The sequence below is a fragment of the Ambystoma mexicanum genome, chromosome 11 (assembly GCF_040938575.1).
Source record: "Ambystoma mexicanum isolate Mex_15411 chromosome 11, UKY_AmexF1_1, whole genome shotgun sequence".
NCBI lineage: Eukaryota > Metazoa > Chordata > Amphibia > Caudata > Ambystomatidae > Ambystoma > Ambystoma mexicanum.
In genome coordinates this window covers 1,208,472,824-1,208,490,148 of record NC_090934.1, presented here as the reverse complement: position 1 = coordinate 1,208,490,148, position 17,325 = coordinate 1,208,472,824, and the positions used below count along the sequence as shown (strand labels likewise).

At 47.0% G+C, this 17,325-nt stretch overlaps 1 protein-coding gene across 1 annotated transcript in view; it reads right to left on the bottom strand.

Moving 5' to 3' along the window:
• LINGO1 (leucine rich repeat and Ig domain containing 1) overlaps positions 1 to 17,325 on the bottom strand; it is a 6,683,609-nt gene that overhangs the window by 5,489,951 nt on the left and 1,176,333 nt on the right. The window contains exon 2 of the mRNA XM_069624566.1: positions 1,151 to 1,291. The gene's annotated coding sequence lies outside the window, so the exon portion shown is untranslated. The remainder of the gene's footprint in view (positions 1 to 1,150; positions 1,292 to 17,325) is intronic.

The following is a 17,325-nucleotide window of genomic DNA, read 5'->3' as shown; positions in this document are numbered from 1 at the left end:
GATACAACTCTCTGACTGAATAAAACAGGCAGAGAGATGGATCACTGGAAAGGGTGTGCTTTGGTCCATAAAAGCCAGATGAACTGACTCGCCCTGACAAAAAACTGAATTGGTCACTAAAATGTAGAGATTGAATCGTTGTTCGATTGTACCCACTCCAGGGTGAAACCCAGATTGGATGTCCGAGAGAATCGACTGTTCCCCGATCCAGGTTTCAATTCGGGCCAACAGAATTCTCCCAAAGATTTCTCCCAACACAATGTCGCCTTCTGGCCCAGTGACTTGCTTGGTTGCCGGCTTGAGACCAACTCTTCTTATTGGCTCAACCAATGTTGATGCAATGGACATTTCTAGGGCCTGCGGCCCATTGCCCTTTGACTTCTCCCTTGAGTCTTACTCCTCATCTCTGCTCATGGTCACCATAATGCACCTTGCCCATCAAATTCCCAAACAGAAGAAAAATCCAGCCACTGCACCTGTATCCCACACACCACATGGATTACCAGTGACGAGCAAGTTGTGCTATCCCCACTTAGTGTACAACTCCACCTGCTTGCTGAATATAGGTTCACAAGCCACTAATGTACAAAATAAATAATTGTCATGATTACTATTATTAATTACCAGCGCTGATCTTTACGCGGTGGCTAAATGGAGAAAACATTTTCAAAACACGTTTTCATGAAGTTGCATTGTCATCAATTATCCACCATAGAAATGGAAATAGGTGCACGCCTTCACTTAGCACGTTTCCGTTGTGACAAAACGCGCAGTGCAGAAGATGCCCCGCGGGGTAGCCAGGCACACACTGCCACGCGCCTGAGCACGAGCTAGGCCTCTCGAATCACTGGAGTGCACCGCGGCAGCACAAAGGGGCCCACGAGGACCGTACACCAAGAAGCAAAACAATCGCTGCAGGCTGCCCAGTGAGTCCACGTCACGTGCGACACGGTCAGCCATTCCCAGCCTATGAGGCCGCAGAAAGCCTGCCGGGCTGTCTATGTCATGTCCCATTTCGCGTCGTATGTTTGAGCCGGTATAAAGCAACATGCGAAGTGTTGACGGTCAACAAGATACAGCTGGCTACGTGTGTGATGGGAGCACCCAGCCGGTATGAGAAAGCACAAATACAAAGTGAACCCAGGCCTACCTGACTGGATGCTTCAGACACCGAAGAATGCCCTGTAACCGTGGGGTCAGGCGTCACTGCGGTGATGGGTGATTAAGAGTGCCACAACAAAAGGCTTTGGTGCACTGCGTCTTCATCGTGCCCCTGCTTCTGTGAAAAATCCTGCAGAGAAAACAGAAGAGAATGTGATTAGAAACACATGAGGCGTTAAGGGGGTCACACCAACACCATTTGCAGGTACTCTCATTAAATACCAGTTGTTAGTATCGTAGCTCCAGTTTTGCTACAGCATATTGAGTTCTTCTCTCTCATGCTATTAATTGCCATTGAATACCAGGTACCCAATGCATTTGCTGAGTTGTCTGGTCCCGGAGAATGCAGTACTTTACTGTTCTCCCCGTGCCCCACCACAAAGCCAGCAGGATGGGTGTGCCAGGGATACGAGGGTAGAAGCTCTAGCAATCGGAAAAGAGCGCACGGCGTATTGCTGTGCCATGGCTCAGTGACTGTCAGTGATATTGGCATGTGGACCGGCACTGGACTGGACCATGCGGCCGTTCAGACGTAATCGCTGTCTGAGAAACGCACAGTCTTCCTTAGGGATAAGGAAGCCCCTACTTCTTGGGATCTAGTTAACTAATCCAGGCTTAGTCCAATTGACCACATTGTGTAATCTTAGGTAGATCACTTTGCCTACATGCACTATAGTCACCCCATCTGCCAAAACTGACAGTGCTTTAAATGGGCTTAATGCAAACATATGGAATAAGAAACACACTGCACTTAATAACATCTTTTGGGATTCCTGTGCTCCCTTTTAGATGTGCGTTTCTTTTAGTTGCTTTATTTTCGCAACCTTAAGCAAAAGCTTACAAGTGTCAGAATTCAAAAAGATATGCGCCTAAACAATCTGCCATTGGTTTTACCACTTCAGTTGAGGACCAAAAATTAAGCTAAAATCACACTGTTTTCGACAAACATGTTAATATAACGATTTAAATATTTACATGTTGGTTTATAATGTGACTTGTGAAAGTTTCAAGTCCTCTCTATAAAGCATAGGGTTATTTTAGCCCGTGTTATTATTTTAAAGACTTTATTTATCGGTTTCCAAAGTAGTAAACAAAACAATAACACATCGATAGAACCAATAAAAGAAAAGAAAAGATATCTTATAACGAAGCAAGTACAGCATAAACAGGTGAATGGTCAAACATACAACAAGGGAGGTAACATCCAACAGAGCTCATCCCACATTGCTGGTACAACACATGTTTTTTTAAACACCTATCCCTTTGCCGGCCATTACTCCACCCATAGCCTCGTCCCTAATCGTCACCTCAATGCTCTGGCCAGTCTCCTCCCACTAGATGATATCATGTGCTGAGAAAGTATGGTGTATGAGGAGAACGCGGAGCAGTAATCGGGGTACCAGTCGAGGAAGCACGCGGGTGGACAGCATCCGCACACTTTTCTGAGAGAGCGAACGCTACCCCCTGTGTATTTAACGAATTTGAAAAATACAATAATTTGTTTAGCTAATTTACGTGAAATGGCTGGGATTCAAACACAGGTTGTGTGGCTGGAATGCAATACACTTAGCTCCAAAACTAAATAATCTCTCAACCTTGAACAGTAAAATGCCTCATAGTGAGAGTCTGCACACTTTTTGAGAGGGTGTCCCGCGCCCCCCTGTTTATTTAAGAAATGTAAAAATACAATAATTTGCTGTAGCCATTTTACATGCAAAATGGCGTGGCCGGGATTCAAACCCAGGTCGTGTGGCTGGGTGGCGAGACACTTAACTACAGAACCTCTCCTCATGAAACAATAAAATGGATCATATCGAGAGTCTGCTATACATGATGTTTTGTTACAGATGTTTATGTATAAACGGTGTATTCTCTGTATACTTGGTCAACAATGTAATAGTACAATATGTTCTCTTGGCCAAGGCTTATTTGTCCTGTTCCCCATTCTTCAATTCAGAAAAACAAGTTGAATTCAATTTCCATATTTCCCTTCAGGATATCTGCACTTCATGTGACGTCTCTTCCTATTGTGCATGCTAAAGGCCCCCACCCTTTTTTTGTAGCACTCGAGCCCTGACAGTAATTCTTGGGTACAGATTGTTTTTGGATGCTAAGTCATTTTCACAGCAGATGGCATTGGGTCCATGCAGGGACGTGCTGAAGAGAGGGCGAGATTCATATATATAACATCCGGCTTAAATTGAGCCAACTCTACTACGGAGTTACTACATTTCATTGCAATACGCACAACTCCCATCCATCCCCACAAGCACACAAGCCTCACTGATTTAGCACAGCGAGGTCATATCCATTATTACATATCTGAAATGTAAAATGTGTTTACATTGTGACTTGTAAGGGAAAATCAAAGACAAATGGTGACTGATTTAATTTAAAATGGATAGGCACCAGAATAACGCATCACTTTATTTATACTGTGTGCTTCTCATCAGCAATCACGCAAGGGTTCACCTATGGAATATATTTACACGTTCCCTTGGAAGACAGAATGCCACAAATGGCATTTAGTAAGGCTCTGCCTGTGCCCGCTGCACTGGAACAATGTGATCAAAGGCAATATAAAACCCTGAATTATTGGTGAAAGGCAGAGCAGTATTACATTTCAACCGATAATGATTTGTTCCCTACTAATCAGGAAACCACACATCCAAAAATACCAAGGCCAAATTAGGTCACAAATGTAATTAACCAAGTAAGAGGCCATGGCCTGTGCTACATAAATGTTAATTTTAAAGTTATAAAAGGCATGTGAATTATTCTGTCATTTCAAAGAATGTTGCCATTGGTTTTGAATGGTGTGCCTCCCATGCAGAATTTGCAAATGTATCATCACTGTATATAAAGTTCTCCTGTAATGTGGTAATGCATTTTAGGTAAAGCAGTTGAACCAGTAAAATAAAAACGATGTATTTATCGAACAATTGACATATTATTGTACAAAGCTTATAGCAATGTGGTACCCTTCAAATCTCATACATTACAGTTAAGTGGGTGGTAAATCAATGGTTTTCAATGTAGCTGTGGCAATGGTATATCCTTTTTGGATATTCAAGTTAACAACACACAGGGTTTGAACCTTCCATAATCCAGTGCGTGCATTTAAACATAGTAAAAAAATAAATAAATAAATTGATTCCCAGAACAAAAGGCACTGTAAACAGACTCGCTATGTTAATAAGTAACCCCAACACAAGACATCCTAATAAATACAATCTAAAATTCCAAAACCTTAATCTACAGTGTAATGCCTGATAACCACCAGGTCTGTTTTTCTAGTGCCAAACTTCAAACACATCTTCTTGCACTTAGAAGATGACCTTTGTAATCGGTTAATGCATAAAACACTATCAGACGGATAGCCTACCGCCAACCAGAGGCCTGTGTCAGCACACCCAGGTTAGTTATTGACTGAAAGACCTGCTTGCCTCATTTGTTTCATTATCAAGAGAAACAAAAATAAGGTTGAAACTCTCCTTAGAAACCATGGACCATGTAAGTGAACATTAAACATACCTTTAAAAAAATGTTCTTTAATATAAATCCACAACAAAATCTGTTACAATCAAGCAGCAAAGTGTGTTGAGATTGTGGGATTCCCCTCTACGCATAACATTTGAATTGCCTATATTGATTAAAATTACATATCCAGGCGTTCATTTAATTCAGGGATTACAGAAATCTGAGTTTGATATTTTTTGTAGAAATGACATGTAGAGAAAGAGAGACTGATTTAAAATTCAATATCAATCCAAGCAAATCCTCCCTACATTTTTATATACAGACATAGGAACATCCAATGGAGATTAAGGTGTGTGTTAAAGTAGGAGTGTTGACTGTTAGATAAGCCAATGACATAACCTGACCAATCAAATACTGTAATATAATCATGATTTAAGTGTGGTAAAATTGCATGTTTCGACAACAGAAACACACAGGGAATTGGAATCAGACTCTAGAATGAATAGTTATAAAGAAGAACACCTTTCTCCACTGCATGGGTGATGAATCTGGATACCAACTGGAAAAACTGGGCCTTGTCCACAAGGAACACTGAGCTAACTTAACCTGAGCCAGATGTGCTTTTCTGCTAAAGGGAGGAAGGGACGAGGTGAGACATGCTGGCTGGGAATTCAATGGGCGCACTTGAGGTTCTATGCTGGCTAAATCCATGCATAACCATTCAAAGTGAGCATAAAAAAAACAAATGTAGATAGATAGGTTCCCTGGAATTATTGTTTTGATCAGTTCCTGGAGTAGGAGGGACTATGATGATGGTGACTAGTGGGTGTTCATTCCAAATAAAATATCTTGAGATGCTGTGTGAATTGTTACAGTGCCACCACACTGTATTTATTGCTAAGTGAGATTTTACTGTTTTTAGAAAACAAATTCTGTGCACAGAGCACAGGGGCTGATAAAATATTAGTGATAGAATGAGAATAGAATAATATAGTTTGCTGGTGTGAATTACAGCTTGCTTTCAGTGTACTTAAAGCTGACGGAGGTTACATTTAAATAAATGCAAACATGCTAGCGCTGTGCTCTGTGCACCGTGTAACACATAAAACTCTTCCCAGCACTGACAGTCTAGCACGTTTCAAAGTGAAAGTTAAATAGTAACCAAAGCATTTTCACAGATATAGTCAACATTGAGCCCTGCACCATAGCCTAATAAAGAATTGCTTGATAACGTGCAATCTGTGAAAGTCATAGATAATTGAAAATGATTTGGGAATGTGAGGTAGCCAAATTGTGTCACTTCCACTCCGCGAGACAATTATGCTAATGTAAATGTCCTTCACCCCTATTAAAGGAAGAGGACCACCTTCAATTCTTTTATTTAAATACATTTGAGTTTTATTCAAACAGCCTTAAGTAGACAGTCTGACAGTGACCTTTTGAAGGCTACATCAGTTAGTGCCCCGGTAGGCAGATGACATGTTGGTACAGGGGCTCCAGGATATGCAAGGCACCATCCAATCACCAGAGGGGAGTGGTCCGACATTGTGCGGGCCATGATTTGTGCACTGGTGAGTTCTGCAAGGTGTGTTTAACCCACAAATAAATAATCGATTTGTGTGTAGATTTTGTGGGGGGGGTGAGTAATAGGCATAACCTCTACCATTGGGGTCTATTTCCATTCATACATCAACCAGGCTGAGGTCTGTTGGCATCATATTCAAGGCAGTAGAGGCCAGGGAGAGGCCGCCGTTTGGAGGAGACTATCTTTCCAGCGTAGGGTTTCTTATGCAAATAAAATCCCCACCCCATAGGACAAAGCCCTCACTTCTGGCTGCTACAAGCTTAAAGTGTGTGCAGGTGCTGGAATTATGAGATTTGGAAAGTATGAATTGACTATGCAAATTTCCCTATTCTCAAGGTACCTCCTGACAATTAGATATCTCCCTTCCTTATCTCTTTCCACTTCCAATAGCTGAAAGGGCAGTGTGCCATCAATCCAGTTGAGCACTCCCCTGGCAAACTTAGAATAGGTGACCCTGTATCCCGTCCTTCCCCATTGGGTCAGTAGCGCCTCTTGTCCCTCGGAAAGCAGTTGTGTCTCCGGGATTAGCACTATGGATATCCTTCTGATTTGTATATATGATTTCAAGCTATTTCTACGGCGGTAGAACCCCAGGCATGCACATTTTATGACACTGTTCTTAAGGTTGTCATCATTGCACTGAGTTTTGGCTGGCCCTCGCGTGGCCTAAGCATCTTTTCCATAGGTAGGTGTAACTCAGACGCCATTTCTCCGTTAGCCTTTGCCAGCATAGTTTGGAGCTCGCCAGGGTCCTGGCACAAGCATGATTATTGTAGATGCCCCAATTCAGAACCTTCAGTGCCTGTATCGTCTGCCGGAGGGGACCCCTTAGAAACGTGTTGTATGCATTATTCATAAAAAACAACAATAACAGAACTTGAACATAATGCCCAACAACACCAGGTTTTTCTAGCAAACATGTACCTCCAAGGCCTGATCTGGACATTGGGTACCAGGAATATGGTCCAGCAATGTGCTGGAGCCCTTTGACAACTTCTGGGCAGGTGGAGAAGACAAACAGTGAGTGGCTGGGGCTCGCTCCCACCAATAGTATGAGGACATTAATAGAGGCAATGGTTCATGTTCTTTGTTTAGATAAGTGAGCCTGGATAACTTAGGTGGCAGTAGTTTATTCCATTCAGAGATGAGTTAAGCGCAGTATATGGGCTCAATGCTGTCAGCTCTGCCATATTCAGTCTTTTGCGTGAATGCTTAGGCCCTCAGTCCAGGCAGCCCTTACCATATACCTTGTGCGTTGCGGAACCGAGTTGTTCTTGCTAGACAGGTCATTATGGTCCATTCACATGGCTGCAGCCTCTGGGCTGTCCAGAAATTGTGCTTTGCCTTTATACAGGATTTTGAGTCTTGTAGGATATAGAACAAGTTACTCTCTTACCTGGTAACGTTCTTTCAATGGGATGGTCCGATGACGTATTCCATATCTATGACAGTAATCACCACAGCTCTGCTGCTTCGGAAAATCTTTCGGCGTCTGCATCCTGCGTCGATGACATCGATACGCCGCCCTCGAGGACCTCCTCCAACGGCCGACGTCACTGGATGTTATAAGTAGGACGCACGACACCCGTAGCCTCAGTTGTAGTTTTTTCCCCAGAACGTGTGGCACCAGTTTTCTGCCAGTCTAACCACACAAAGCCTTGCGGAAATGTAAGCTTCAATCACATAAGAAATTCTGTAGCGGGGAAGGCAGGGAGGGAGCGATATGGAATACGTCGTTGAACTATCCCATCGAAAGAACGTTACCAGGTAAGAGAGTAACTTGTTCTTCGGGGGGATTGGATCCTCCGACGTATTCCATATCTATGACAGACTCCCAAAGCAGTACCAATGCAAGGAGGTGGGAAAAGAATTTAGCAAAAGAAATTTAGAATGCCCAATCAAATTGCGTAGCAAAGGACCACCTTGCCAAAGGCCAGATCCTGCCCACGGATGGAATCGAGGGAGTAGGGACGTACAAAAGTATGGACCGAAGCCAAGGTGGCTGTGTCACAGATGTTACGAATAGGAAACCCCTCTGTATGGCAGATGAGGCAGCCATACCCCTGGTAGAATGGGCCCGCAAGCTGACCGGTGGGTCCTTACCCGCCAAGCGGTAACACTCAGAAATAGCCAGAATAATCCAGCGAGACAAAGTCTGCTTAGTCACAGCTTGTCCCAAACACTTACCAGCATAACCAATGAAGAGGTGATCGTCCACTCTGACCCGGGACATGCGTGAAACATAAAAGCTTAAAGCTCTCCTAGGAACAAGCCTATGGAGCCTCTCCTCTTCCTTACCATGATGTGGAGGAGGATGAAATGCCGGAAGAACAACCTTCTGGCCTAAATGAAATTCCGACACCACCTTTGGAAGAAAAGAAGGACAAACTCTAAGGACAACCCTGTCCTTATGAAATGCAGTGAAGGGTGGCATAACTGAAAGGGCCTGTAACTCACTCTGCGAGCGGAAGTGACCGCAACAAAAATACAGTTTTAAGAGTTAACAGTCTCAAAGGGCAAGAATGCAAAGGCTCAAACGGAGCACCCATCAGAAACTTGAGGACAAGGTTCAAATCCAAACCGGGCACCTGGAAAGGTGACGGAGGGAACATATTAGTGAGCCCTTTTAGAAACTGAGAAATAAAAGGAATTTTAAAATAAGAACACTCTTCAGACAAGCGCTTAAATATGGACAGCGCCGCTAGGTAACCTTTAACCGTAACCACTTGCAAGCCCCTGTGGGCTAAAGAAAGCAAAAAAGACAGACCCAAAGGAATGTCGCATGCAAAAGGATCCACATTCTTAACCCTGCGCAGTCGCAGAACTTTCGCCAGCGGCAACGGTACAGGGACTTAGTTCCGGGCCTTCTGGCCGAAAGCAACACCTCCATCACGTCTTCAGGGAGGTCCCAATCCTTATACCTCAACCTTTCAGAAACCAAGCGTGAAGGTTGAGGGATCTGACCTCTGGATGGAGGACGCAAACTCCTCCCGTGAGAGCAGATCGTCTCGGTAGGGAAGACGACATGGAGGGCAGATGGACAAAGCGAGAAGGTCCGGGTACCACGTCCTCCGGGCCCACGCCAGAGCAATGAGGATCATCCGGGAACCGAACATTCGTAACCTCCGCAGCACTTGCGGGATGACGGGGACTGGAGGAAATGCGTACAGCAGTGGGAAAGATCACTCCACCACAAACACGTCTCCTAAGGCTCCTTTTGGAGGAAATTCCCACGGGCAGAACCATTTGCACTTCCGGTTGACACTGGAGGCGAAGAGATCCACTTGAGGGGTCCCCCAAAGGGCGAAGATCTCCAGGAGAATCTCCTGAGCCAACTCACACTCGTGAGAGATCGCGCTCTGCCTGCTCAGAGCGTCCGCTGTCTCGTTTTCATCTCGAGCCAGATGAACTGCCGAGATCGAAACTTCCTGCTGGATTGCCGAGAACCAGAGCTGCATCACCTCCCTGCACGGAGGAAGTGACCCTGCCCCCCCTTTTTGTTAAGGTAGTGCATGGCCACTGTGTTGTCCATCAGGATCAGGACATTATTTCCTCACACAGTCGGCAGAAAATCCTTCAGGGCAAGCCTGACGGCCCTCAGCTCCAACAGATTGAAATGGAGTCTGGACACCGACGGAGACCAACGACCACTGACTGTCAACTCGTTGGCATGAGCTCCCCATCCCGTGAGGGATGCGTCCGTCACAATCGTCACCTCCGGCCAGGGTAGCCAAAAAGAAGCCCCCTTCATCACATTGCCTTCGACGGCCCACCACAGACGGTCCTGGGCGACCAAGGACGGCACTTGAACAGGGTCCAACATCCTGCCAGAGGACTGAGACCACTGGAGCTTGAGTGCCCATTGCAAAGATCTCATCAGCAACCTGGCCTCTGGCACCAGAAGATGCAGGATGCAATCTCAAGAACACGAACGCTGGGAGACTCTGGGCAAGCTGAAACTTGTGCACCATCTGCTGAATGTGATGAGCCCTCACCTGGGGAGGGAAACACTGCCCCAGGGATGTGTCGAGCACTGCTCCGATGTACTGGAGCCTCTGAGTTGGTGACAAATGGGACTTCTTTAAGTTGAGGGAGAAGCCCAGCTTGTGGATGCAGTGGCAGGTGACTGACATATGATCCAGGACTTGTTCGGGAGAGCGCGCCCTGATCAACCAATCGTCCAGGTAGGGGTAGACGTGAATCCCCCCTTTCTTCAGATGCACTGCCACCACTACCATGAGCTTGGTGAAGACCCTCGGGGCGGAGGTCATTCCGAATGGGAGGACCCGAAACTGAAAGTGCGCGTCGCCAACCGCGAACCTCAGGTACTTCTTGTGCTTTGGATGTATCGGCACATGAAAATAAGCGTCCTTGGGGTCAAGAGACACCAACCAGTCCTGAAGTTGAAGGGCCTGGAGGACTTGAGAAAGAGTAACCATCTTGATCTTGTCCTTCCTGAGGAGTTTGTTCAAACCACGCAAGTCCATGATGGGTCTCAATCCCCCGTCTTTCTTGAAAATCAAAAAAATAAGGGGAATACCATCCCTTGTTCCTCTCTGCTGCAGTCACCAGTTCCATGGTGCCTTTCTCCAGCAGGGATTGAATTTCCTGTGCAAGGAGTGGATCCGGACTTTTCAAAGAGAGATTCCCCAGTGGATTGTCGTGAGGCCTCTGCCGGAAAGGAAGACAGTAGCTATGGGCTATGATCTCCAGAACCCACACATCTGAAGTAATGGCACGCCACTCTACAAGATGCTGCACCAGCCTTCCCCCAACCGGTGAACCATGGGACATGGCCTCATGACTGAGCTGAAGCGGCTGCGGCGTTGCCTGAGGGCAAAGAGGCAACTGCCTGAGCGGCCTTGGCACCTCGAGTACCTTGTTTTCCACCTCTGGCACTCCTACGGTGGCCCCTTTGACTGGCAGCTCCTCTCGCTTTACCTAAGGATGAGTAATAACGAAAGGAACCTCCCCTCCATTGCTGTCCCCTAGGACGAAAAGGCGGAGGTTGTCGAACTGCAGCGCCCAACGACTTTACTGCAGCTTTGGAGGTCTGCAACAGCCTCTCACATGGCATCCTTGCCATCCTGGACTATAGCAAGGAAACCATCCCGTTTGTCCACTTCAGGAATATGCTCAGCCTCTAAGGAAACACAGTTCCACAGAGTGTGCATGAAACGAGTCAAGGCACACACAGAGTTGGCCGCCTGAAGCGCTATACCGCCTGAAGAAAACACTTTCTTCGCCCAACCATCAAAACGCTTGTCATTCCTATCAGGAGGGATGGTAGGATATGACGCCTGCTTTGCTAGGGCTGTAGCCGCCTGCACCACCAAACTCTCCGGAGTGGGGTGCTTGGTCAAGTAGCAGGGGTCGCTACTGGCTGGGCGGTATTTTCGCGGCAAAGACTTGCCCACTACCGGGCGACTCTCCAGAGCAGTCCAAGCCGCCACCACCCTCCTCTCTAGAGCCATATGGAACGGCAGTACCGGGTCAGTTGGTGGACCTTGGTCGAGGATATCCGTAAGGTCATCCTGAAGAAAATCCCCTGGGGGAGCAGACCACCCCAAGTACTCGGTTACCCTAGACATAAGGCGCCGGTACGAGGAGTCAGCATGAGTGCCAGGCTCAGGTCTACAAAACTCCACCTCTGGAGAGGTGTCCAGACCACTGGCATCATGCAGGGACTGACGCAGGTCCTCAATTTGACTATGGCCCAAGAGAATCTCATCTGGCACCGTATCAGGAACCATGCCATCATCAGAGCCCTCATCCACCTCTGAAATGTACTCAAGATGGCGGTAAGAGGGCACAGAATGGGGAACAAAGCCATGCTTGACCTTGGCCAGAGCCTTTCTAGGGGTTCCACCGTGCCCCGGGGTACCCCTGTCGAAACAGCCTCAAAAGGCGTCGAGTGAATCGGCGTCGACGCCGAACGCGGCTCCGACAGCATCGACGGCTTCGACACAGGCCTCAAGGGCAGAGCCCCGAGCATGTCCCTCGACAGCCTGGGCGCCGATGGTATTGAAGACTTCTTTGGAGGCGGAGCCTCAAAAGAGTCCGTCGACGACCTCGGCGCCACAGGTGTTGACGTCTTCCTCGAAGACACCACAGGTGCACACGGTCTGGAGTGCGTCGAGGACCGGGACCTGGAATGGCCATGACGAGAATGATGCCCCTTGTCCGATCGGGACCTTTTCCGCGAATCGTGCCAATCACATGAGCCCGAAGGCATACGAGCGGTGTCTCTCGACCGATCACGACCGACCCCAATCGGAGGCACAGATGGACCAGTGCCCTGCGATTCGAGAATTGCTAGCATTTTCTTACCGAAGAAATCCCATTCCTCCGCCGTCGCATGCTTGGTGGGATAAGCGACCCGCCGACGGGCAGAGTCCTTGGATGAGGATGGGGAAGGCGACCAATGACGGCGCTTCCGGGAGAGCCTCGAAGAGGCAGAGTAGTGGCTGGACCTACTCCGGGGCCGAGACCCACTGGACTTCCGACGATGATGCAGAGAGTCGCCCCTTGAATCGTCCGTCGAAAGCCCCGCAGACCTCGTCTTCCGTGGCTTGGACACCTTACCTACCGACAGTTTCTTCTTGCGCTCCCGCAAGGCTTTGGACGTATGCGACTGGCAGTCGACACAATCATCTGTGTCATGGGCCTCCCCTAGGCACCAGAGGCAGGCGTCGTGCTAGTCCGTCACCGACATCTTGGACCCACAGTCCCCGCACTTCTTAAAGCCCGGACGCAAGGTGGAAGACGAGGTAGACATCACGAAGGATAACTTCACAACAAACAGGTTCGAAAAACCGATAAAGAACAGAAACTCCAAAGAGTCGAGGCGCGCCGAGTTCTCCGAAGCGAACATGTTCGCGGAAAAAACGGAACTGAGGCTACGGGCGTCGTGAGTCCTACTTAGAACATCCAGTGACTCCGGCCGTCACAGGTCCTCGAGGGCGGCGTATCGACGTCATCGACGCAGAAAGATTTTACAAAGCAGCACAGCTGTGGTGATTACTGTCATAGATATGGAATACTTCGGAGGACCCAATCCCCTCGAAGTATGTATTTGAGTCCCAGTTGTCTTAACGTTACTTTTATGGGTATGAACAAGTTCCTGACATTTTGGACTGTTGGTTTATAGTCTGGGTAGATAGCGATTTTCAAGCTACCCCGTATTATTGCCCCATCTCTAGAGTGTTGCAGGACGACTTCTCTATCCCAGAATTTGAGGAACCTGGCAGTCATCGGTCAGGGATGTGATCCAGCTGTTTTTCTTTTTGAGACATCAGTGGGTCCTTTCAATAGCAAACCTCTGTGAGAGCTTGCCTAGCCCAATCTCCTGAAGCAGCAGGTTTCCAATGTAAGAGGTAGGGTCTGGCGCACGCAATTCCAGTGTGTTGTTTTGTTTTTCAAGCTCCTTGACCCTCATTTCTAGGTCCTTGGTAGTGTCTGATGTCTCTTTATGGAGCACTTCAGTGGACATGAACCTTTCAGCTTGCTGTCTGACATCCTGCCGTAGGAGCAGAACCTCAATTTTGACCTTGTCTAACTTTGATTCCATGGATGAGCGTAGGTCTGCCCTCACTGCCAGAACCTGGTTCTCCTGCGGGTCTTGTGGGGTTGCGGGCACCATTTGCTGGTTGTGTTCTCTGCTTGTGTGGCATTGCAACTTTTACCCTGGACCATAAATGATTCCATTGTCATAGATTTGTTCTTGGTAGGCAACATGATGTGGTATCCTAAGGAAGATGCACAGTTCCTTGTCGCACTGTTAGGAGGGACCTGATGTGCGTGCAGCATGTCTCCACGTGCAACCCTGCCGGGTACTCCTTTAGCGGCTCAGTCTGGGTCGCCGCAGTTTAATGGCAGTTAGCAGCAGGCAGGCCTCCAGGTGGGCACCGTTTCAGAGTGTAAGTAGCAAGGGCTCCGTGAATTTCTGCCTACCTTCCGAGTGGGCAAGGAGCTTTGTATGGTTTGCTAGCCCAGTGGCGGACTTTGTAGGGTCAGTGACTCTTGATGTGGAGGTGGTCTGCGCTTTGTGTTTCTGTAGTGTGTGGTTGCCTGTGCCTCTGGAAGTTTGCTATGGGGCAGAGAGGCAGAATGGATTGGCTCTGTGGATGCAGGCAATGGTGGACGGTGCGTGGCAGTTGTTCAAAAAGGAGGAGGGGGGTGAGTAGCCGTCTGGGTCTCCCTCGCCCTAGATGGGTGGCATGCAGTTGTGTGGCAATTAAGATTCCAGTTGTTCCACAGTAGGCAAGAGGCACATACCATGAGTTGAAGAGCAATGGATCCCAGGTCCCGTGTGACACTGGCAAGATCTCAAGCTGCAGGAAGTTAGAGCGCTGCTCAGGGCAGTTCTCGTCATTCCTGGCCAATCAGGTGTTGGGGCAGTTGATTTTGCAGTGTCTCTGTTTCCCAGCATGCAGTGTCTCTGTTTCCCAGCAGAGGGGCCCAGGTGGCACCCCGCTCATGTGGTGCCCCGTCGGACCCCACGGGCACTTTAGTTATGTAGCTGAGGTCCCAAATAAAGCTTGCGCTCCAATCGTGCATTTTGAAGTACCAGGAATGTTCACACCTAGATATGTGATGTATGATTAGCAAATAAACCAGCAGGGAGCCGCAGTAGGGCTCTGCCCAGTACCCATTAGAAGAACAGCACCTATTGAAGAACCTATACCAAGAACACCATGGACAGTAAGGTATCCATTAAGAAAACCCTGCCAGCAAATAAGACGAAATGAAGATTGCTTAAGTACAGTCCCGGAAGAACCCAAAATGCCCTTAATGGAAGACGAATCGTGATGTCACGAAGGCCCGGACTGACTTGAAGATAGAAGAAATGACGACCAGTGAATGATGCAAAGAGACGAAATGCCACAAATAAATATATTGTGAACCTAAAAGAGAACGATGTTGAAACATGAAGGAGCTTAAGCTGTAAGCAAGAATGAAGATATCCAACTAGTTAAAGTCTGTGCATATGCTTTGTCAAGGGTTTTGACCCATGTTGAATTATTAGGCGACAACAAAAACTGAATCAATAGACTGGGTAGATGTGGGGATGAGCTGTCGCCGCCCATCATTCTATCCCAGAACAAAACTAAATCAATAGACTGGGTAGATGTGGGGATTGAGCTGTCGCCGCCCATCTTTCTATCCCAGAACCAGGAGAACTGCGCAGTTTTGTGCACACCAAAATGGTCGCCTAACCTGCCACCCACCAGTGCAAGCGTGATGGACCGGAAGCGCCAGGGGTGAAAGGTGGTGCCAAAGGAAAAATAGCAGTGCCTGTTAGATCAAAAGCGCCTTGAAATCACTGCTGTTTCTCTGAAGTGCAAGCTCAAAATGTCCATTTCAATTAGTTCAAAATACGTTTTTAATTGATGTCAACAAGTTGCTAAAATCATGGGCACAAGACCACTCTAAAGATTCAACTTTCTTGTGGGGGGTTCCACATCACCACTCTACTTTAAGGATGCCCATCAAAACAATGGCAGCAAGGATTAGAGCTGTCAAGCAAAATCCTCCTGTCAAATTCAAGACAACTCCTAAAAAATGGGTGCAGTACCAGCTTTGGACACAAGCCGGCGCTAGCGGTCTAAACTCTGACAGTAGAACTGTACTTCAGGAGTTGCCAAAGGATCCTGAGCCAGCTGGAAACTTCAAAGCCTTTTGGTTAATCAAAATTCATGAACACCTGCGGTTCACAGAAGAAAGGCTGATTCCATTAACAGTCCAAGAGACTGGGAAACCTTCTCACCTCAGAACTCCACACAAGAAGCCAGGAGATCACATGGACATGCTAACCAAATGCAGAGCGGCCCCCTGGCCTGCTGACCTCAGCCGACACAATAGACTCTTGCAATTGAATGGGGTATGTTAATTTGGGTGTGGACTGTAAACAGAGCTCTGCCTGGCAGAAGAGACATGTGATCCCTGACTCCCAAGTTTCTGGGGGCAGACCCAAACACTGAAGTTAATTGAATTGAAGGCAAATATATGTTTTATAAAAACACTGATAACTAATTGTAACCAGATGACAGGAATGTACAATTTGGAGATCCTTAAAATGGAATTTGTACCTACAATTTGAGTCTAAACTCAATTCCGTACGATGTTCTGAGGCAAAACCCCATGAATTATGGAGATTGCAGACACGGGGTTCACGCTAGAAAAATGAAAATTTATTGGAATATGGGTAGAAAGGCGGTGAACATGTGTTCCATTTTTGGTAAACGTCCGATATTGGTAAATCAACTAAAAATGAAAATAAGTTGTCATTTTTTAATGCAAGCTCTTAGGAAGATCAGAGTTGAACCAGCATGGACCATAAGTAATCTGTAATATGTACATGTAATGTCAAACAACTGTGTATCTGGGAAATATGTGTAGTTATGAAAAATGATTTCTAAGGTAAAAGCAAAGGGGCGTTTCTTCAATAGATCGTAAATGGCTGACATCACTCTGACACACTATCCTTTCTCAAATCAGGGACCAAAGAATCCTTTGACCTATCAAATCTTGAGAGAGTTGGGCCTGCAGAATTAGCCGACCAACCCATTTTCAAAACACATAAAAAGAGCCACTGGAAGCCAGGTAGAGACTTTTCAATTTCCATTTCCTTGCAGAGCACGCTGACAGACGACTTCACATCCAGAGACTCCAGACTTCAAATCCATCAATCTCAAGAGACAAGAACTTTTGCCAGAACCGGTAGCAGACCCAGAAGGCAGAATTATCCAGAGAGACCAGACCCAGACCAGTATCCACAGATCGTTTTTGCAGTGCTGATAGCTGACCCAGACGCTGTATCCAGAACCACTATCAGAACCACAGACCAGACGAGAACCAGAGAACTAGTACCGGAAATCGCCAGAAGTCCAGTCCAAACCTGACCAGATCGGGGACGGAGGCCCATTCCTTTCAAAATGATAGTGTGAGTACTCAGCCAGGACTGTGCAAAACCCAATCTCTTAGTTTAAAATAATCTAATTCAAACTATTTTAACCTATTGAGAACTGCATCATAGAAATCATGTCCCGTCTTTTGATTCAAAGCTGCAAAACTGTCATCTGTCATTTGAAATTTAA